Raw genomic sequence first — 23179 nt, forward strand, 5'->3', positions numbered from 1 at the left:
CAAGCTGGGTATCGAGAAGCAGTAGGGGTGTAGGGTGGTGGGACGTGAGGATTAAAGGGTTTCTGTACAAAGTGGAGGAGTGCTTTACAATATGTACACAGTGCTCCGAGTGACGACGTGAGCCTAAAGGGTAGTTCAATTATACAGAAAGGAGTTATTTACACTGCACCTAATGTGCTCTCAGAGGGGTTCCGTATCACTCACCCGCTCCGCCGCAACTCTCCAAGTTGAGTTGCGGCCGCTCCCCAGCAACCTCCGGTGGACTCCACCAATCCTCGGACCACTCTTCGTCCTCTTCGCTCGTCCTCTCCTTCACCGCTCCAGTCGGGGTCTCCTGCCACAAGCTCGATCCGACGCCGGACTGTTTCCTGGGTCCGGTATTTCTAGTGTCCTGGTCACGTGAGGGGGAGGTACTTCCGGGGTCATGTGGTAGTGCTTCCGTGTTTCCGTCGTTCCTGATTGGGTCCTGGAACAGAGGACAGAGGGTTGGACATTTGGTGGGTTGGGCTGCTACTACGGACGTTCTGGCCGGGTTCTCTGTCGTACGGGAAGGACTGCAATACCGTGGTGTGTGACGGGTATGTGGGGCCGCCGTACCACAGTAATACATGATACTGTTTTATTTTTGTCAAAGATTATTGCCTCATGCATCCGTAGCGAGGGTCAATGAACAATCTGGAGAGTGGAGGATCTGAGGCATTGATTGGGAGAGGGGACTCTGGCCATAAACACTGAATGGGCTCACCTCAGCGGAGTCCAGCGCTTAATTTACAAAAGAATACATGCTGAGGCTCAAAGTTTTGTTCAGAAACCATGGCCAGCGCTGGGGGTAGTTTTAAGTTAAGGAATCTATAACTAATAGTCTCTTTCAGATTTTCATGACCGTGTTGTCTTGATTTCAACTCATGCCTCTTTAATCGACCACCAGACACTGCCTGCCTTCATATCTCTTATTCATCCCTGCTTTCTCTGTGTATTGTTTTTCCATCTTTTTCTTCCTCCTTATCTTCCCCTTTTGTGTTTTTCTTACTCTTACTCTGGATAAAGGTTTGTGGAGGACATTTAAGTGCCAGTCCTCAAAAATGAGTTCTGCTCGGCCCCACCTGCTCTGAAATTAAGCACTGTGTGAAGTGCTCATCAGAATCCACCACTCCTCATTGCTACCAGCTCACTCTCAGTCCGGGACAACAATACTCTCCACAGATTCATGGTCAGAAACACATTTGTTTGTTGGCTCACAAATGACTACCAATGATTACAAAAGTCACCAGTGCACTTTTATTTACATCGTTGGTTTGTTTATTACCGCAATGTGTTCCTTAATGGAACCACCTTCAACAGCACCCTACTCCCAGCGCTTAGACGCCTCCGGGCAGTAATGCACTCAACAAGTCCCACTAACTTAACATATCAACACGTAATACTATATTAAATTAAGTTCAGCAACCTAATTATCGTAAGTACAGACATGTTACCATCAGTCAGTTGTGGCATTTTAGCCAATCCACCATACTTGCAATGATAATAAGCAAAACTAAATCACACAGAATGCATAAATATAAAGGCTAAAAAGGCAGTATTGACTGACAATTCCACACAATTAGGTCCTTTGGCAGCTATGACAGACAACAACTTCTTCACCTTGCCATGACTTAAAGCTGCTGCAGTAGCAGCCGGCATAATGTTATGGTAGCAGGTAGTACAAGCTTTTGGCAAAAGACTTTGGCTCAATCAGAGTAATTTCCTAGCAAATGTATTCCTTAGCGTAGGTAGTGTTTGAAATTGTTTCAACAGTAGACGTTTCATCTTTTTGGACAGTTATTTGCAAAAGGACATTTTCGTCCAAGAAATGACTAGCCTTAATCAAATTATATATGCTTCCGGATGAAATTACCGTGGTTGCAGTAGCTAAGTTTCTGAAATATGCAGTAAAGTGTAGAGCGTCGATGAACTGATACGCTTTTATAAGTCTTATATAATACCCTTTGTAAATAGTTTCTTCTTTTTAATCATACAAAATTGTTATCTTATGCATAACGTTTTAAATGAGCGAAATTATTTTTTTTTAAATACTGTTTTGTAATTAAATGTGCTTTTATGATTTTTATCTTCAAAAATCGAATAAAGCTATCTTTGAATTGAATTGATCAGACAAGTAAAATGTCAAAATAATATAGGGCAAGACAGTAATCATGTATGTAGATGTCTGGACTGTGTTAAAAATTAAGTTGAGGGGAGGAGCTTCGCGGGCAAGCAAGATGGCCGCGTAAGCTCAGAGCTCCGGAGACCCTCCGACCCTCCGCATAAATCCTGGTCGATATCCTGTTCCACGATGGTGGATTCTTGTTGGTGACTGGTCGTAGAGACGGGATCTGCTTTCCGATTCCAAATCCGACACTCCTTGATGAAGATACGTCGTGTTGAAGTTCTGTGCCAGGGGCGGACCATTGTCCCGGTGATGGCCGACGGCTGCGACACTGCAGTGCACGATCGATGTGCCGAGTGAGCGACTCCTGCCCGAGCTGGCGGAGTAAGCGGAGTCGCGGAGTGGCGGAGTGGCCTATAGCTGACTGACCATTTGTGGCTGATACGCTCCGCGCCTGCCTGAGTATTCGAAGGGACCTCAGAGTGCCAATCCTTTGTTCTGCCCCTGGCTCCAACATGGCGGGCAGGGGCGACCCAGACAGAACGGCGAACCGGGTCAGCAGGAAGACGGTCCAACCCCAGACCAACAAGATTGACCGGTACGCCCAACAGAGGACCTCGCCAACTGTGGCCGCTCATTCAAAAGATTCCCTACACGCGGGTTCGCCAGATGAGTCGGAGCCAACACTCCGGGATATCATGGGGGTTATAGCTGGCATCAGAACGGAGATGCATAAGCAACACGAGGTCCTGACGCACAAAGTTGATACCCTGGCGATCGACCTCAACCTGATCAGGGCCGACCTTGGTAAGACCAATGATAGGGTCAAGTCATTGGATATTAAAACTGCGAGTCTCACGACTGACGTCTCGGACATGCAGACGGAGGTCCGGAATTTGCGGTCGATCAATGACCTATTCTCAAGGCGGCTGGAGGACTTTGAGGGATGGGCCAGGCGGCAAAACGTGCGCATTATTGGAGTTCCGGAGGGTGCAGAGGACTCGGCCACGGACCTCTTTGTCGAGGACCTGATAAAGACTCATCTGGCCCCGGCGGGCCTCAGCAACTTCTTTTCGGTCGAGCGGGCCCACAGAATGCCGGGCGGGCCACCGAAGACGGGCGCCACACCGAGACCCATCATCGCCCACCTGTTCAACTTCAGGGATAGGGATGTGATTCTACAGGCCTCGAGACGACATGGGCCCCTCAAGTTCCAGAACACGGATGTCAATTTCTATCCGGACTTTACTAGGACTGTTCAGAGACAATGTCAAAGTTTTGCAGGAGTGAAGCGGCGTCTCAGAGATTTGGGGATGAAATACTCCATGATGTTCCCAGCTAGACTGCGCATTGAGCGCAATGGTCGTGCCATGTTTTTCGACATGCCGGAGTCTGCGAGCGACTGGCTGGACACTCTGCCGCACAGAAGCGAGGAACAGGGGGAACATTCGGAAGGTGCCTCTGGAGGCCCTGATCACCAGGAGTAGTACTCGTCGCACTAACTTTGTCGGTTGGTGTTCCTGTTGACTATGACCGGCAAGCCATACTGTAGCACTCTAATGTGAATATCCTTTCTTTAACATGTGGGGTGGCGGGGGGGGGACTACGTGACCTCCTTTCTCCTCTAGGGTCTTCTTGTAGTTAGGTCATGGGGCGACAGGCACACTGCTGGTTGGGGGGGCTCTTTAGTCTGCTGCAGGGGTGCAGGGTGGGGGGTGGGGTGTGGGGGGGTTTTGTTTGTTTTTCTTGTTTCTTCTTTCCCTTTTTCAGGCAATGCAATGTATGCTCTAATCCGTTCAATGTTTGTGTGAGGTCTACTGGGGTCGGCGGCGGCTCGAGATTTGACGATGGGGGGTAGGAAATTGAAAGTCATGTTTGGAATGTTAATGGCTTGGGTGACCGTATCAAGAGAGGGGTGGTATTGCAACTGTTTAGAAGACATATGCCCGATGTTATTTTATTGCAGGAGACACACTTGGTGGGTAATACGTGTCGTGCGCTCAATAGGAAGGGTTTCAAAATGGTGGCACATGCTGGGTTTTCCTCGGGGTCCCGGGGGGCGGGAATCATGGTGCGCACGTCTCTCCCATTCGAGATTGCCTCCACTGTTGTGGACGAAAGGGGGCGGTACGCTGCCGTCACGGGAAGATGGGAGGGGCGGTCCTTGATTCTGGTTTCAGTTTATGTCCCACCGGGATTGCAAAACAACACTTTTCGGGACCTTGGGAGCGCCATTTTGAATCTGCCTGAGGGGCTGCTTATTGTGGGTGGTGATTTCAACTCCGTTTGCTCCGGGACCTTGGACAGACATCCGCCAAGAGATCTACGTGGTTCACAATCTTGATTTCCTTGACACCATGGGTTGATTGATTGCTGGAGACTCTTGCACCCCACCCAGAACCAATACTCGTTCCATTCTGGGGCGCACGGTAGCCTCTCGAGAATAGATTATGTTCTGACCTTAGCGGCCCATGCGCCGGCGATTTCTGAGGCCCGCTTGTTGGCAAGGGGCATCTCGGATCACTCCCCTGTGTGGGTGTCCTTTGATTTTGACATTGCGGTTACCGAGCGTCCTGTGGTGGTCAACCCGTGGTATTTTCGGAACCCGAAGATGCGCAGACTCCTGGCCAGGGCCATTGAGCTCTATTTTACTGAAAATACTGGGTCGGTCATGTCAGCTGCCACCTTATGGGAGGCGTTTAAGACGGTGCTGCGAGGTGAGGCCCTCACCCTCATAGCGTCGCAAACACAGGGATGCCGACATGGTGCGCATCGAGGCGGAGATCATGGAGCTGGACTCTCGATTGGAGGCGGGTCCGACGCCTGAGTTGCTCCATACCCTCTCCCTCAAGCAATCGGAATATCGCGATCTTGCCTCCGACGCTGCCATCGTTATGGGCAGGGAGCAGCAGGGTAGAATTTACGATGTCGGTGATAAGGCGGGCAAACTCCTGGCCTGGCTCGACAAGAAGGAGAGAGCGAGCCGCGTAGTTCCGGAAGTGCTGGGAGACGACGGCCTGATTGTCACTGATCCGAGGGCAATAGTCGAGTCGTTCTCGGACTACTTCCAGGGCATTTACACCTCGATCTCGGACCGGTCCGAGACCGACTCCGGTGCTCTCTTGGCAGATATTGCTCTCCCGTGCCTGTCGGAGGCAGACCGTGACGACTTGGACAGGGACATCTCGGCGGACGAAGTTGCACTTGCCATTCGCTCCCTCAGGTCTGGTAAAGCGCCCGGCCCCAACGGTATTCCGGTGGAACTTTATAAAATCAGACCAGACGCTGTTTCTTTGCCCTTACGAAACATGTTCTTGGAGGCGCGAGATACAGGCATGCTTCCCCACGACCAGAGGCTGGCCACCATCGTGGTCATCCATAAGGAAGGGAAACCGAGAGATTTGTGCCGATCGTATCGTCCCATCTCTCTGTTGAACGCAGAGCCTGAGATTCTAGCCAAACTGCTTGCCAACCGACTGATTGGCGCAATCGGCGACTTAGTGCACCCGGACCAGTCGGGCTTTATTCCACACCGCAACACTGCCCTTAACCTTCGTAGACTCCACAGAGCCCTGGCTAGGGTCCACACGCTTGAGGAGCCAGCTGTTCTGGCGTCATTGGATGCCACGATGGCCTTTGACTCCCTGGAATGGAACTACCTGTGGGCAGTGTTGGCGAAGCTCGGCTTCGGACCGGAATTCGTAGGGTGGGTCAAGCTATTGTATGCTAGCCCGCTGGCTAACGTGACGGTCAATGGTCGTGTTTCGGCGTCCTTTGTTCTTCAGAGGGGCACCAGGCAGGGCTGTCCTCTGTCGCCCCTTTTGTTCGCACTTGCACTTGAACCATTGGCCGCGTGGATACGTAGCCACCCGGACATGCATGGCATTCGCTGGTCTCGTGAATTCGAGGACCGAGTGTCCTTGTACGCAGATGATATCCTTCTATACCTCACTTCCCCTTGCAAGTCTCTCATCGTGGCCTGCGATGTGCTTCGTGTCTTCGGTCGGTACTCCGGCCTGGTTATTAATTGGTCGAAGTCGCATCTATACGTCCTAAAAGGGGGGACGCCTCGTCTCCCGAGGGATTGTGGCATACAGGTGGCGAGACAGGGATTCAAATACCTGGGGATCTACATCTCCACTGACCCCAAAGCACGCTATGAGAATAATTTGCTTCCCCCTCTTCTTCGTCTCCGACGTGACGTAGAGGGGTGGCGTAAACTTCCTCTTTCCTTGCTTGGGCGTGCGGCATTATTTAAGATGATGTCCCTGCCTAGATTCCTGTATGCCCTGCAAAATACTCAGGGCCCGGTCCCGGCCAGATACTTTGGCGAAATCGAGAGCCTGCAACGTGCCCTGCTCTGGGACCGCCGGCCGCGCATTGCTATCACGAAGCTCACGCTCCCGTGGTACGATGGGGGAATAGCATTACCCGACGTGCGAAGATACTATTGGGCCTCCCAGTTGGCGGCTATCAATCATGGCCTATATGGCCTGGCGGATAATCCAGGGTATGCTATGGATCGGTGGCTCCTGGATGGTGGGAAATATCATAGGGCGCTGTACACGAGATCTCTTGATAGGCGGATGTCTGGACCAACGAAAACTGCTGTACACATTTGGAGAACGATCACAAAGGCGCAGGGGTGGAAGGGCAGGCTCAAAATGGTGACTCCACTTTATGATTCTGAGATTCTGGGCAAACTGTGGCACACTAAAGGCTTTGACAAGTGGGACATGATCGGGATCTCCAGGGTGGAGGATATGATGGTGCGTGGGGAGGTGAAGTCTTTCGCCCAGCTGCAAACGGAGTTTCAGCTGGGTGGAACTGAACACTTTCGGTACGCTCAGCTACGACACGCGCTCTTGTCCGCCATGCCTGAGGGTGAGGCGATTCCCGAAAGTTCCCCCTTAGAAGACCGTGTACTGGACGGCCATATGCCGGACAGTGCCATCTCTCTGACATATAAAAAGCTGATCAATGTGCGTACGGATCTTCTTTTGGGGGTAAGAGACCAGTGGGTGCGGGATGGGATAGAGATCGACGACGAGGACTGGCAATGTGCTGTGTCGTCCCCCAAGGAGGTCGCTGTCCCGCCCGTCTTCGATTGGTGCAGCTAAAGATCCTGCACAGGGTCTATGTCACTGGCCCCAGACTGATGCATATGGGACATTCGACCGACGGCCTCTGTCGGCGTGGCTGTGGGGCTCTCGCCACTTTCATGCAGATAATTTGGGAATGCAATGCGATAGCTTCCTACTGGAGGCGGGTGCACGCGGTTATGAGTGAGGTCACCGGGGTGGAGGTTCACGCGGAGGCCCGGAGATGCCTCTTAAATATCTGGGGCCCGACGGACTATAGCATCGCTCAGACCCAATGGGTGACCCTTGGGAATATGGTCGCTAAGCGGGACATCGCTCAGATGTGGGGAGCAGCAACAGCCCCGAAGGTGGTACAGTGGAAGGCCAATATGGATTGGTGTATGTTCCGAGAAAAGACTGTGTATGTGGCCATGGGCAAGCCCAAAAAATGGCAGAAGTTATGGGGGGCCTGGAATGAGTATAGGGGTGACATTTGCATACCACCGGAATCCGTCCCGCTAGAAGAACACCTGACCCCATAGCCCATGACTCCAACTGACGATTATATGTCCCTATTATCCTGTGTTTCCTTCCCCCATCGGTTCTTAGTATCTATGCTGTTCTGAATATAATTGTTGTCACAGTGCTTGGCTGACTCCTCGAATGGGCCTCACTACATACTGGGTTGATTGCCTTCTTTCTTGGCGCTTGTTTCAGCACCGCTTTCCTGTACTTGTTTCTTCTTATATAAAAAACAAAAATTTTAAAACGTAACCTTCACTCGTTCTGATACATTGTTTCTTGCACTCTGATTTGTTGCTTCTTGAATTGCTGCCTGGCCTCCGGGATGTACGGCTAAATAGCTGTGTGCACTATTCGAAAATAAAGGTTTTAAAATTTTAAATAAAAAAAAATATATAATAATTAAGTTGAATGCGAAGGCTTACAGGTCAAGTCAAATGATTGCCACAAAGTGGGCAGCATGTACTGAATATTCCATATCAGTTGTATTTTCTGTGCTAGATTAGTGGACCTGGTACCCTGTCCTTTAGTAGACTGTAGGGAATATGTGACGTTTGCATGCAGGCACTTAATAATAGAGTGTGCATCTGCACTTTTGAGCAAGATATAGGATCTATATTATGATGTCTCACACAAATGCAGTGATAGTTACCTACAAAGTTGCAAAGTAATCGCATAACGCCATCTTGGCAAATCTTTGCAAATCACACATCAAGTTAATCTCTATGCTTTACATGCACATATTAGGGATTTGTGATTTGCAAATATACACAAAAATGGCCTGGCAACGCTTCACGTGTAGATTTTATTATATCTGTCAACATGCATATTAAAGCACATATCACAAAACAATTCACAGCCACTAATATAGATATTCTTGGATGTAAACACCCTAACATAAATTCACACACATGGAAACAAATACAAAAAGAAACGAATTCAGAAGCTAAATGACAGTTTTCCCAGTGTCATATAATGATCCATCATTTAGGATATGTTGGTTTATTCTAACAACATAAACGTTTCTCCTTGAAAACTGCATACTTTCCCACAGAATTGCATTAAAAATAGCCAGATGACAGTTCAGTGAGACATTTAATTTATTGTGCACAGTAATAGTTGTGCCCAGACCGTGATAACTGTCGCATTGACATAGTATATAAATACAATGGTATGGCAAGGTCCGAAAAGTATTCAGTAAACATTAAAGGGAAGTTGATAAGCTTCTCTGCAAGGGCACAAACATAACATGGCCCAACTGACATTGGGTCATTCCTGCTGTTAACAACAAATAAACACTAAAATTAAACATAAAATGACTATCTAATGGTACCCACTAGGTGCTCCACTTGAGTCCCACACACACACCCATCACAGCAACACAAGCACTTTTTGGCAACATTTTGCAACATCCACAGTTCATGCATTTCCGCTGACCAATCTACAGGGCAAACACTCGAGGAAGTTATATATACTACACCGACTCACACAAAATATTGTATCAAACACACATAATAGGCAAAGATGCCTCTCTACTAAACACCCATGGCAAAATGAACAACGTACAACCTTACTACCACAGCTGAAAAAATCCTTTGTTGTGGTCTGCGCACTGACACCCACAGTCACACAAACACACCCATACACACATATTCAAACCCATACAGTCCTACACGTATTCACAACAGAATCTAGTAAGTCAATATCCAATATAATTAATAATTTTAAAGGAATGTTAGTAAGTTCTACAATTGCAGGCATATTCACATTTAATTTAATGATTTGAACTAACCTTTAGGTCACATGCCCAGAAAGTCGCGGGCGTATGCTTCAGCCTGCTCCAGTGCGGAAAGTTCTCCCTCTGTTACCCTTTCAGTCCAGGAATTTATTGATCCTGGGATTGATTTTGTCCAGATTGGACTACAGCAACGCGCTATTCCTGGCAGCACCAGAAGCCACCATTAACACCTTACAACGGGTGCAAAATGCTGCTGCCAGGATGCTCATGGGCGCTTCAAGAAGAGCGTCCGCCAAACCATTGCTGAGAGCTCTCCACTGGCTCCCAGTACGCGAGCGAATATCCTTTAAATCATCCTGTATGGTCCATAAAACGCTCCAAGGCAAAGGCCCCCCGGCCCTGAGGAGCCTGATCTGTCCCTATAGACCCCCTCGGACCCTCCGATCGGACCTTGAAAATCTTGCCATAGTTCTCAGAGTAAGGAAGGCCCGCATGGGAAGCCGCCGCTTTTCTGTAAATGCGGCGAAAAATTGGAACGCCCTCCCGAGGCACATTCGCACTGAACCTTCCCTTCTTAAGTTTCGAAAGCTTCTTAAATGTTTTCTTTTCCCTAAAATTCCTTAAAAAAAACTTCCTGTACCTTTTGAGTTTTCTGTTATTTGTTAGGCAGCGCTGGGACGCTTTCGGGCAGCCATGCGCTTTACAAATCCAATTTCATTTCATTTCATTTCAATTCACCTCTAACGATTATAATGCAGGCCTAACACAATGCCAACGATCCCTGTGATTCTGGTCACCAGGAATCTCAGAACTATATAGAGGACGCCCAGATTCCAAACGAAAAGTGGTACCCTAAAAATTAGAACTGTGCAATAACTTGCACTTAACATAACGTAACAATATATAGCCAAGCAATATTTGTTTGAGAATGATAAAAATATAACAGTCTAAATGTAACCACACTATATATCTTTTGATCTGTCGATTCCATATATATGACAGACGGGTAACAAAGTATTTAAATAACAGTTACTTATAAAAGCAAATTGAAAGCTGGTTCAATGTATGTATTCTTGATAAATCACGAATGGTTGGACCAAATAAGCATTTACATAGGATCCATCTAATCTCCAATGTACATAATGAATTACTTTTGAGCGCACACTACAACCATTTTCTTAAGAACTGTAAAACTGTATACTGCCGTCCCTAACACCTCTGGTTAGGCCACATACCTATGAACGGTAGAAAATTCTAGCTTCAGATGTTCCCCTCATGTTCTGGTAAGTGAGCAGCCTCAATTTAAATAACACATCATGTCTATAATAATGTGCCCAAAATCATTTCAGATTCTTCATCCTGCACCAACCAGCCCACCGAGAAATTCTTCATAAAAACATTAAATAAATACATGGATTCCACAATGAGCGTACAAATCTCCAACAGTAAGTTAAACAGAGACTCTCATCCTAACACCTTAGACACACGTGCATACAAATACACACACACACACACACCTGTGGACACAAATACACACATGAACAGGTACACAGACAGAGGTTAACTTAGAACAAAAATACCAAAGGAAAATTAGCTATTAATACCTATAAACATATTTCCTGCAGCAATTTCCACGAAACATCGCCCACTGCACAACAACTTTCTAATTACACGGATGCTTTGCCGTTCACACACAGCACACTGGACATAGCCCTGGCACACTCATGTGTACAGCATGGCACCTAAGCCATATATTTAAGTGTTGCCAGTTCAACAGACAGTTCCCACATATGTTAGAAAACTATTCATATACGTTAGCTAAAACAAACACCTCGCCAGTGTAGCATCATATCACAGCAATGTACCTGGGCTGGTAAAACTGTCTAGAAAGCTATCCGCAGTGCTCAGGTAATGGCTAACTGACCCCACAGCGCAATGAAAAAGGGCAAAGTCCTTTGGCACACCCAACCATACACAAACCACGCACAAAGACCGGTACCTGGATCAAACTCACGCTAAATTCACATTGTTATAACAAACCATTGCCAAGATAGACATTTAACAAATGCCAACTAATCAGGGCTCGAGTCGGGGTACCACGCGGGTGGACGGCGTCCCCCTGCCAAACAGCTGGACTACACTCTTTGGCCTCTCTGGGACAAGGAGCTCGCAGCTCACAGCATGCTGCTCATGCGCTAACTTCTCAGATGCAATCGCATCTAAGGTGTGAGGGAGGGGAGGCAATGAGTCCGATGGTGCAAGCCACCTTTCATGGCGTCACTTCCTGTCATGACGTCACTTCCGGTGACAGCGTCCCCCCACTTTTTTTTTAGGACTTGTGCCCTGCAACCAATCAAACACAAATGAACAATCATATGCAATCGATTGACAGAAAACCTAAAATCAGATGCAGAAAGGGCTTTCGGCTAATGGCAAAAGGTGCTATACAGTCACATAAAATACCAAAACATGAAATGTTGTTTATCAACAACTGTAATCCAGATTGACTGATTTATGTATCCAGATTGACTGATTGATGTATCCATCTTTCCTCGTGGCTAGTGCCATCGGAATTCAGGGCCTGTTACCACTGCCTGTGCCGTCCTCTCAGTGCCCTCTTTTAGGCCTCCTTGTTAGCTTATAATAAAGACACCGGATAAGACGCATGAAACAAACCCCCACAGCACACTACAGCAGAGCAGCCTGATCTACTCAGATGTGTGGAGGTTCTCTTTGGTCCAAAATGGGGCTCTGTCCTAGGTGCGACCAGAGGGACAGCACGTGACCCTTCCGTTCCACTGCTAGGTAACACAGGCAGGAGCCAGGATTGGCGCACAGCTCAGTTGCCACAGTAGGCACTCGACCTTATAGAAGCCGCAGCTGTCAGCACGGATGGAAACGTCACTGTGAATGTGAAACCAAACATTGCGCTATATTATTTCTGTCTTTTTGACAGGAGAAATCCAGCGACAAAGTCACTGGTAAACCTTTATTAAGAAACAATTATCATGACAGGAACACCTTGGTAACTTTTTTTTTCATGAAGATTCATAGCTTAGCGTACAACACGTGTATGTTGGGCTCACGTGGCCCGACTCAATCTGCAGCCTAACACCAAAGTCACCTTCCGAAAAAATACAAAAAAAACTGTCGCTGTAAGGGGAGAGGGCAGTCTAGGCGACTTTCCAGTCTTGCTGCAGTGGGATGTTCGTGCCTAAGAAATGTCTAACTTTCTAAAATGGCGGGGCTTCTCCCTATTGGCCCAGGTGACGACAATCTCTGCACTGGAGTGCATGCCTGTCGCGTTGCCACACAACGTTCAGTAAAAGAATTGAGACCAGGCTGCTGTGTGTAGTAGGCAGGGCACTCGGTGGGAAGGAAGTACGCTTCAGGGGCTTTCTCTGCTCAAAGTTCAGTTCTTCATTCAAAGGCTGGGCGCTGTCCCTCGACATTTTGCGACACTGAGCCGGGTTCGCCTGGGCAAGGAGCCATGTCGCAGTGCGGGGGTTGCCTCCGCTCGGAAAACACTCCGTTATTTCAGACTTTCCAAGGCGTTCTTTCCATTTAGGAGCGGGCCCTCCAAGAGGCGCTTTCCTCGGGGTGAACTCATCTTTTCCGCGGGCTCAGAGCAGCTCCTTTTTGCGGTGTCCCGAGGGGGCTGCGTGCCCTTGGCTTCCGGCCTCACTGCTCCAGACGTACGATGTCACCCGCCTACTGCTCATTCAATAGCAAATGAATTAGCAAAGCAAAAATTCGGAATAACGCATTCCCATAGCGCTTGTTACCATAGTTTAGCTCATAGCACAGTAAACAGTTTGTAGCGTATTGTCCTCCTGAACATTAAGGATGGAATCAACCATAATGTGATTGATAATGGTGGGTTGGCACTCTCCATAGCTGCCAAGTTTTCAATGTGTTTTTGTGTGGCATTTCAATGCATTGCGTGTGGCACTTGGAGGGACACTTCCTCGCAAGTAGAACAAGGCAGTATTGTTCATGGAATGAGGTAAACACCTGATATTATCTGCCTTTATGGAAATATAATGTTCTAGAAACCGACTTAAAAGAGCCATGGGGCCCACTCCGCAGCCTTGATGCAGAACTGAACAAAAGCCATTTCCAGGCCACAGGACAGCCCGCCCGAAGGATGCCAAGGAACAGGCACCCCAGCATCGGGCATCATTAGAAAACACCGCTCAACTTATCTGAGCCCACAAACCTCTACACGCAGCTCCAGTATTTACCATACAAACGTAATCCTATATTCATTTTACCCTTCAGCTGTAGGAAGTGAAGTGGTGCCCATCACTCGGTACAAGCCCTTGTTCTGCTTTAGACCCTGTAGGGTCTACTTTGTGCTGTGAAGGGCTGGAGGGTGGACAAGGAATGCAAACTACAGCCCGTAAACAGGTATCTGTGAGCCTGGTTTAATTCCTGTCGCTTTCACAGTACCTGCAGGAGTCTTGATTCCAGGACTCCTAAGGGCTAGTAAGGCCACCTTGAGTGCCATCCCGGGGTTCAGCCAGCAGAGGTCCTTCCTCTCAACCAACACCTTTGTTAGATGCCAACAATGATTTTAGTATTTTTGGCGCAGTTTAGACACTATGGGGCAGATTTATGTTTCCTGGCGCATCCCTGCAAATCAGGAAAGATGCGTCACGCAAGTTTACCACAGATGCGGCGCATCATGGCGCAAGGATAAACAGATGCATGTCGCATCTGCCTGCGTAAGGTTGTCGCAGTGCTGGAATTGCGTCGCGGGCGCGAGGCAACTCCAGCACTGTTCCAAACGTGCCTATGTCCAACATGGTATGTCAAGCCTTAGGCATGCTTCAAGCAGGCGTATGGTTTTGACGCAGCGGGTTCGGAAAAGTGACTGAGTGAAATGTTGTAGATTTCACGCAGCCACTTTTACAAGGCATTCCTGCACCGGAGCGCCCCCTCCCCCCTGCTCCGGAACACCCACATGAAACCTGACGCAGGTTTCATGTGGCGCAGGGCAATACAACGTGACGCATCTCCCTAGATGCGTCACGTTGTAAATACCCCACAGCATGGCGCTGGCTTTACGCCACCGATGCGTCACAGAAGTGACGCAACGGGGGCGCAAAAGTGGGGTACGGGTCTTGTAAATCTTCCTCAGGGAACTCTAAAGAAATGGATTCACTTCATCAGAGGGCGAAGATAAATGTGAAGCAAGGGCTGCCAAAGCATAACATTTTTACTTACATAGTGTGCAAGTTTTTTAAGTTTCAAAAGGTCAAATAGCAGATGCCACAAGGTCATCAGCAGTGTAGTACACAAGTGAAAACTTCCCTTCACACACACACAAACACATGCATAGAGAACAGGCATAACAAAAGCACTGTGACAATACCAGAGTCGGATCCTTTTGTGATTTGTCACTTGCTTATTGTGTGATCCTGGTGATTGACATCTTTCCTTAAAGATATCTCAACAGAAAAGGGCATAGATAGAAAAAATATTTTTAGATGTAGATAGTAAGAAATGTGCTTTGACATAACCTAATGTGAATTTCTAAAGCGCTCGCTCACTCCTGGATCAGAAATAACAGATGTTTATTACTACCCAACTCAATGTTACTTATTTTAGTAACCTTGGAAGGATGAAAGGCTGAATAGACCCAGTGGGATTCAAATCTTTTGACCAAGAGGTCAAACACGGATTTGTGGAATGAATGGTGTAGTCCACTGAGCCACAGTGTATGAGAGCGGATTTAAACCAATAGGTGGTTGCATACATTTTAGGGTAAGATTCCCAGGATAGCCCTCCCAGATGTGCTCCTAAGTGTTAGCAGGTGCAGAATACGTTGCAGTGCCATATAGCGGATATTGGGGGCTACATAACATGATAAACCATGGGAAGTATTACAAATATCATGCAACTATGCAAAACAACTATAAATTAGGTATTTCTTTTCTTGTAAATACATGATGTCAGTGAAGTGGTTTGCAAGATGGCTTGCAATAAGTTTGCTGAACCTCCAAGGTATGTTTTCACAGAAGAAAGATTGTTAGAATCATTTATATACTAAAGCGATAAACAGCAGAACTTTAAACATGGCTGGTGTAACATAAGTAAACCTCTCGCTCTAAAAAGTAAGTTAAAAAAATTACAAATCTACAGATATCTGTATGCCCAGGAAGACTCTATGCATGATTCAGACTTAGATCACCCAGCCTTGCGGACTTTTAAGACGGACCCGAGCAGAATATCAAAATTGATCAATTATTAATCCCAGAGTGCGCATAAGAATAGATTTACCTATTTATTATTGACCTCTTATCTTGCCCTCTCTTCGCCCAACTTCCTTTAGACTGCTCGTAATTGCCTTTATGGCAATGAAGAATTTGGCACCAAGACCCAAGTGTGTGGACATTGTGAAGAACTCTCCCTCAAACATCATTAAATTATTAAAAAGCGGAATTCATGTGTCCTCCAATCATAACAACTGTGCCTCCACACACGAAGCATGCTAGTCTCCACACACTGTGTGTTCAACCTGTCAGGGTACACAGCTGTCCACACACAAGAATGTAACACCTATCCAAACACGTCATACAATTGCATGCAAAACCGAGACTGCATTAAACTCAGTTGTACCTGAAAATTGAATCTAATGCTAATGATCATGCAGGAGAGCTCAGGGATTACTCCACTTGTTAAGTGCTCTCTTGATCTTCTGTCAGGTCAACACGCATTACATACATACCCATTATCTGCTCAACAAAAACACTGCACCCATCTTATCATCATTACACAAGGTAAGAGGAGCGATCATCACAAATTCAGCAGTGGGCGAATATTCCTAGATTTGCAGGGTCTGAGGCACCCAATAGAGGGGTCTGTGTCTGGCCCCCATTTTGCAGGTTTTTCTCCTTGTGGACAACTCAGCCTTTCTATACATCATTAGTTGAGTAGCAATAAAACAACTGTTGTTTGATGCCAACATGCCCACGGGTGGTAGGGCGCTACTTTAGGATCATGTTCATCTACTATTAACCATGTCGCCAGTTCCATGTTTTCCCTTTCCTTCTAAAAGGGCCTTAACATTAGGATGTCTATAACATTTAGCCAATTTTATCTTCTTTATTTAAATAAATATGGAAAACAAGGACCAATACAGACTGTTTCCTTACTTGCTGCAGCCTTTAGAGTTACTACACACACATTTTCTCTATTGGGTCGATCATACTTTGATCTCAATACGATGTAATGCGTGGGTCTTAATTACTAGCCCTGCGTAATTGATGCAAAATGTATTGCACCTGAATAATAACGACCCCCATGAAAATGGGTCTTAACACACTGATTTTGCTGCTTAAGTGCCAAAATCCACATGTCCCTTCCTTCCTCCAGGCCTTTTCACACTGTAAGTTTCATGAGGTTTGATCTGCCAAAATATATTGAGGGGAAAATCTGACTAACTCAAAACCCTGTCACCTGTGCAAACAGGTTTGCGTGTACGCCAGACCTTAATAAGGCTCTCGGAAAAGAGCAATTTGAATGACTAATTGGAGTGCGGGGGTAAGAACTGGGACCGTCTTTCCCGTATAAGGCCATATATAAATGACTATATTCTAAATGCGAAGTCCAATAGTAGTTGCTGTGGTCCAGTAGCACTGGATTCCGAGGCAAGTGAGGTGAATATTTTGTTTCTGCCATACTGGGAGTTCACAAGCTTCATATTCAATGTGCCCTGGTTGTTTTGCTGTGTGTGTAAGCTAAACTACCAAATAATATCAGTGTGGAAAGTGCGGATTGTTTCTACTATGAAGGAGCACCAGGAGTGACAGGGTTAAAGAGATATCCAAGCTGCTGTACCTCAGGATTCTTGTCATTGGCTTGAAAGAACAATTTTGATATCTCTGAATGTATATATTCTTTGGTCCTTGTTTGGATGAGGACAATTGAATTCATCTCATGGAGGCATCGTAGAAAAGAATCAGAGTAGACTCATCATGGCCATCCAGTCCCCCCCTCAGAAGATACCTAAAACAGAAGTCTTTGTCTGCCCTTCACTTTGTCCATCACATGTTTACTTACTCCAGCATCCACAGTTCACTCTTGGAGTGAAAAGATCCTTTCAACCAAGTGCATGAAATGGAGCCAGAATATCCGAGCTTGAACCAGTGACTTTTCTACCTACATTTTGCTAACTTGTGCCAATGTTCCCCACTTTATTCTCTATAATGCCTCCTGCAGTGGCAGAGCATGCTGATTAGTATGGGGGAATTTACAAATATTTGTATAACATGATCAAAAAGAAGGAATTAAAAAAAAAGTCCACTAACGTGCCATGGAACACAAGAAAGCTTTTCCAGAAATAACTTTTTTTAATCAGGCTTCATGAGTCACTCAATATCATATTTTGCTTCCTCAGGACATTTTATGACGAGCTAAACTGGTTTGGGGTGTAATGCATCTATAACACAAACTTTCATTTATAATGCATTTAATTAGCTGTAACCTTTGGATATCCATCCGAATCTTTGATCTGAAGATACTTTTGAGGGTGCGTTTTGACTGTCACTCAGAAGGACAGTTACTGTTTGCACAGTTGCCACCCTCTCGACACGTGCCACAGTATGTTTCAGGCTCAGCATGTACCGGAGGTGGACAATGACATTGCGGATGCTTTGTCTCGTTCACAGTGGCAGAGGTTCCATGGCTAGCCACGGAGGCGGACGCTGTCAAAATGCAGGTGCCGGAGGAGCTTTGAATGGTGGGAGAGCACGGGTCGTTCAGATGGTGAAGGCGTCGCTGGCGGCGTCCACGTGGAAGGCTTATGAACAGGCTTGGCTGGAGTTTCTACGTTCGGGTGCGGTAAGGCGACGTGGCAAGTGGCGTCGGGAGGAGCAGGTGGTGCGGTTCATGCTCAGTCTGATGGACAAGGGGCAGGCGAGGGTGACGATTGCGGGGAAGTTGGCAAGGGTGGCGTTCATGGGGAAGCTCTGGTGGGGTTATGCGCCTTCGGCGGGAGATTTGGGGGGTCGTCTGCTGGAGGGTTGGGAGAAAGAGAAGGGGGCACGAGTGCGGCGGCGTCGTCCGATTACGGAAGTGATGTTGGAAGGCTTAGTGCGCCTCCTACCGGGGGTATGCAGGGATCAGGCGGAGACGGTCTTGTTTTCAACACTGATGCCGTGGATGTTTTTTGGAGCCTTCCGGGTGTCAGAGTTGGTGGGGTTGCGTGGAGGGTCGGGAGTGAGGTGGGGGGAGGTGGAGTTACAAGGCTGGGAGGTGGTGGTGCGTTTGCGACGGTCAAAGACTGATCAGCCCGGAGCAGGCACTTGGGTGGTACTGGGTGCTGGAGGGTCGGAGGCAGTGTGTCCGGGGGAATGGGGGAGATGACTGGCGGGGGGGCAGAGGCAGGACGATGCAGAGGTTTTTGTCCAGGGAGGGGCCGGTCAGGTGACGGCAGCTCAGCTGCTGTGGGTCCTGCGGCACGCCCTACGGTCTATGGGTGAGGACCCGAAGGAATTCGGGACACATTCCTTTTGCATTGGTGCGGCGACGGAGGCGGAGCGAAGGGGTTGGGGTAAGGAGGAGATCAAAAGGCTGGGACGTTGGAAATCGGACGGTTATAGGACGTACGTCACGATGCGGGGTGGAGGGGTAGAGTGAGGTTGACATGTTTGGCCCATTGCTTACATATCAGACCCTCCAGCTTATCGCGATTTCGCGATTTGCAAAAAAAACGCGAACTCGGCCGATATCGGGAAATGCCGCGATATTTGGCATAAAGCCCGCGAAATTTGCCATTTCCACCCGTTCGCCGTCTTTCCGCCCGTTTCCGCCTTAAAAGAAGGCGCGAGGCACCCATTTTCCCATTCCCAAGAGGGGGAGAGAGCACGAAGCGCAGCGACACGAAGACTCTTCCTCAGAGACCGGGGCTCGGAGCAGGAGGAAAGCCGGCCGGCGAACAGAAGACAGGTACGTCCGTCCTACGCTGGTGGGGGCCCGCCGCACACATAGGGGAGAGCGCTGCCCGGGTGGGAGGGGGGCAGTGGAGATGCGGCCGACTGGCCCCCGGCCTGGGCTGCGTGTTTGGGTGCACATAGAGAGGCAATTTAACAATAATAATTCGAGAAAATAATGAAATGCTCACAGTAAACATTCAGAACACTGCCGAAAAGTTAACCATAAATCTCCTTACGATCCAGAGCTGCAAAGGTTACCGAGGGCACCCAGCAAAATAGATCAGTAAGGCGACAGCATAAAACAGACTCCCGTTCACTGGTTAAAGGTCACAAGTTAACATTTCCACCCCCGATCTGGGCTCAGTGTCATCTGCTCTGCAAACGGATCTCTTCCTTATACCCCGGTTTTGTTCTCTAAGTCCGGTTAAAATCAGGTTGAAAGTTTTAGAAGCAAGTAGACAAAATGAGCAATGAAGGCAGCAGGGTAAATGGCACCTTCTAATTAACGCATCAGTCTGTAATTATGGATGCAGTGAAACGCTCTTCTTCACAAAAAATATGGCAGTGTCCACAAACCGTTTACAGCAGGCAGGATGGCAACAGAGGCAGGCTGCAGTGGGCATCAGGTAACGCAGGCAGACAGGCATGCAGTAGAGAGGCAGTAAAGAAGGAGATAGCAGGCAGAAAATCCAACAGGTAGGCAGTGAACAGGGAAATGAAGCAGGGGTGGCACTCTGAAGTTAAGAGTGACCGATGTCACAGGAACTGGAATGCAGGCAGATACAGCAGACAGGCAGCAATGAAGTAGGTAGTGGCATCAGATAACAAGTAAGCGTGGGCGGAAAATCCGTTCCGCTCGCGGATTTTGCGGATTTTCGGGAAATCCGCAATCCGCGAGATTTGCGGATTTCCCGCAAAATCCGCAAATTCGCACGCAGCGGATTTTTTTGGCGGCGCGCGGCGTTGGTGATACAATTTTTGCGGCGCGCGGCGTTTATCATCGTTTGCCGAGTTGTTTTTTTCGATAGTTTGCGAGTGCTGCGCCATTTTGGATCTTGCTGTGTGATCCCGCGGGAATTGGCGAGCGCGATTACGTCATCGCGGCTTGCCAGCGATAGTTTGTCAACGCGAGTACGGCGAGATCACGTCTCGCGGTACTTCGCAATTGCGAGATTTGAGATGCGGCGAGCGAAAATATAAATTTGCAATTCTGCACAAGAAATCCACCAGCAAGCAGCATAAACCTTCTAGAAATGATGATTTTTATGTGAATAACTCCTTAGTTTGACATTTGCCTGCACTTTTTTAGCGAGGAGTCCATTTTGGGGAGGGGGGCAGGGGGGTGGGAGGAAGGAAGTGCCCCATAGTCTTCAACTTCCTGTTCCTGTTCAGCAGGCTCCTCCCAGTGCTTTGTCCATCTCCTGGTCACTTTTCATTCGGATGTGGACCTGGAAGGATTACTTTTTGTGGATGCTGCTGGATCTTTGGATTTGAGGCCTTTTTGACTTTCTTTGGATCACTGTTGGATTAGAAATTTTACAAGTAAGTTTGTTTGGGGCATTACAGTTGCTGCAACTAAAATTTTGGGATTTTCGATTTTTGGGCTGTTTTGGGGCCTTTTCCCCAGGGGTACTCAGTGGTGGGTGGACTGTGGTTGTCTTGAACTTAAACATCATGGAGGCCATAGATGAATTGGGATTGTGCTGATTTTTCTGTGTTTTTCGATTTTTTTTTTTTGTAAAATTTTGTGTTTTTCGATTTTTGACCTGTTGTTGGGGCCTTGACCAGGGGTAGTGAGTGGTGCATGGGCCTAGTCTTTCTGTGGGCTGTCTTGAATTTAAACATCATGGAGGCCATGGATGGAATGGGATTGTGCTGATTTTGCAGTGTTTTTCGATTTTTGGGCCTGTACTTGTGGCCTTTTCACCAGGGGTATTTGAGTCTAGCATGGGCCTAGTCTTTCTGTGGGCTGTCTTGAATTTAAACATCATGGAGGCCATGGATGGAATAGGATTGTGCGGATTTTGCAGTGTTTTTCGATTTTTGGGCCTGTACTTGTGGCCTTTTCACCAGGGGTATTTGAGTCTAGCATGGGCCTAGTCTTTCTGTGGGATGTCTTGAATTTAAACATCATGGAGGCCATGGATTGAATGGGATTGTGCTGATTTTGCAGTGTTTTTCGATTTTTGGGGGTGTTCATGGGGAGGGACATGCCATGTGGCTGGTGGCCATTTTGAGTGCAGCTACAGGCACTGGCCATGTGCTGGTAGGCAAGTGGCCATTTTGAATGCAGGCTTTGTTGTTAGGCCTCCAACCATTTTGCCTACTTTTCAACCTTTATTTATGCCCAGGGGTAGTGAGTCTTGCATGGGCCTATTATTTCTGTGGGTTGTCTTGAATTTAAACATCATGGAGGCCATGGATTGAATGGGATTGTGCTGATTTTGCAGTGTTTTTCGATTTTTGGGCCTGTACTTGTGGCCTTTTCACCAGGGGTATTTCAGTCTAGCATGGGCCTAGTCTTTCTGTGGGCTGTCTTGAATTTAAACATCATGGAGGCCATGGATGGAATAGGATTGTGCTGATTTTGCAGTGTTTTTCGATTTTTGGGCCTGTACTTGTGGCCTTTTCACCAGGGGTATTTGAGTCTAGCATGGGCCTAGTCTTTCTGTGGGCTGTCTTGAATTTAAACATCATGGAGGCCATGGATGGAATAGGATTGTGCTGATTTTGCAGTGTTTTTCGATTTTTGGGGGTGTTCATGGGGAGGGACATGCCATGTGGCTGGTGGCCATTTTGAGTGCAGCTACCGGCACTGGCCATGTGCTGGCAGGCAAGTGGCCATTTTGAATGCAGGCTTTGTTGTTAGGCCTCCAACCATTTTGCCTACTTTTCAACCTTTATTTATGCCCAGGGGTAGTGAGTCTTGCATGGGCCTAGTCTTTCTGTGGGTTGTCTTGAATTTAAACATCATGGAGGCCATGGATTGAATGGGATTGTGCTGATTTTGCAGTGTTTTTCGATTTTTGGGCCTGTACTTGTGGCCTTTTCACCAGGGGTATTTCAGTCTAGCATGGGCCTAGTCTTTCTGTGGGCTGTCTTGAATTTAAACATCATGGAGGCCATGGATGGAATAGGATTGTGCTGATTTTGCAGTGTTTTTCGATTTTTGGGCCTGTACTTGTGGCCTTTTCACCAGGGGTATTTGAGTCTAGCATGGGCCTAGTCTTTCTGTGGGCTGTCTTGAATTTAAACATCATGGAGGCCATGGATGGAATAGGATTTTGCTGATTTTGCAGTGTTTTTCGATTTTTGGGCCTGTACTTGTGGCCTTTTCACCAGGGGTATTTGAGTCTAGCATGGGCCTAGTCTTTCTGTGGGCTGTCTTGAATTTAAACATCATGGAGGCCATGGATGGAATAGGATTGTGCTGATTTTGCAGTGTTTTTCGATTTTTGGGCCTGTACTTGTGGCCTTTTCACCAGGGGTATTTCAGTCTAGCATGGGCCTAGTCTTTCTGTGGGTTGTCTTGAATTTAAACATCATGGAGGCCATGGATTGAATGGGATTGTGCTGATTTTGCAGTGTTTTTCGATTTTTGGGGGTGTTCATGGGGAGGGACATGCCATGTGGCTGGTGGCCATTTTGAGTGCAGCTACAGGCACTGGCCATGTGCTGGCAGGCAAGTGGCCATTTTGAATGCAGGCTTTGTTGTTAGGCCTCCAACCATTTTGCCTACTTTTCAACCTTT

At 47.6% G+C, this 23179-nt stretch overlaps 1 protein-coding gene across 1 annotated transcript in view; it reads right to left on the reverse strand.

Annotated features, from left to right (window-relative positions):
• The window catches only part of PDLIM4 (PDZ and LIM domain 4), a 732081-nt gene that overhangs the window by 207433 nt on the left and 501469 nt on the right, over positions 1 to 23179 (reverse strand). The gene's annotated exons all lie outside the window — the stretch shown is intronic.

The sequence above is a fragment of the Lissotriton vulgaris genome, chromosome 7 (assembly GCF_964263255.1).
Source record: "Lissotriton vulgaris chromosome 7, aLisVul1.2, whole genome shotgun sequence".
Lineage (NCBI taxonomy): Eukaryota > Metazoa > Chordata > Amphibia > Caudata > Salamandridae > Lissotriton > Lissotriton vulgaris.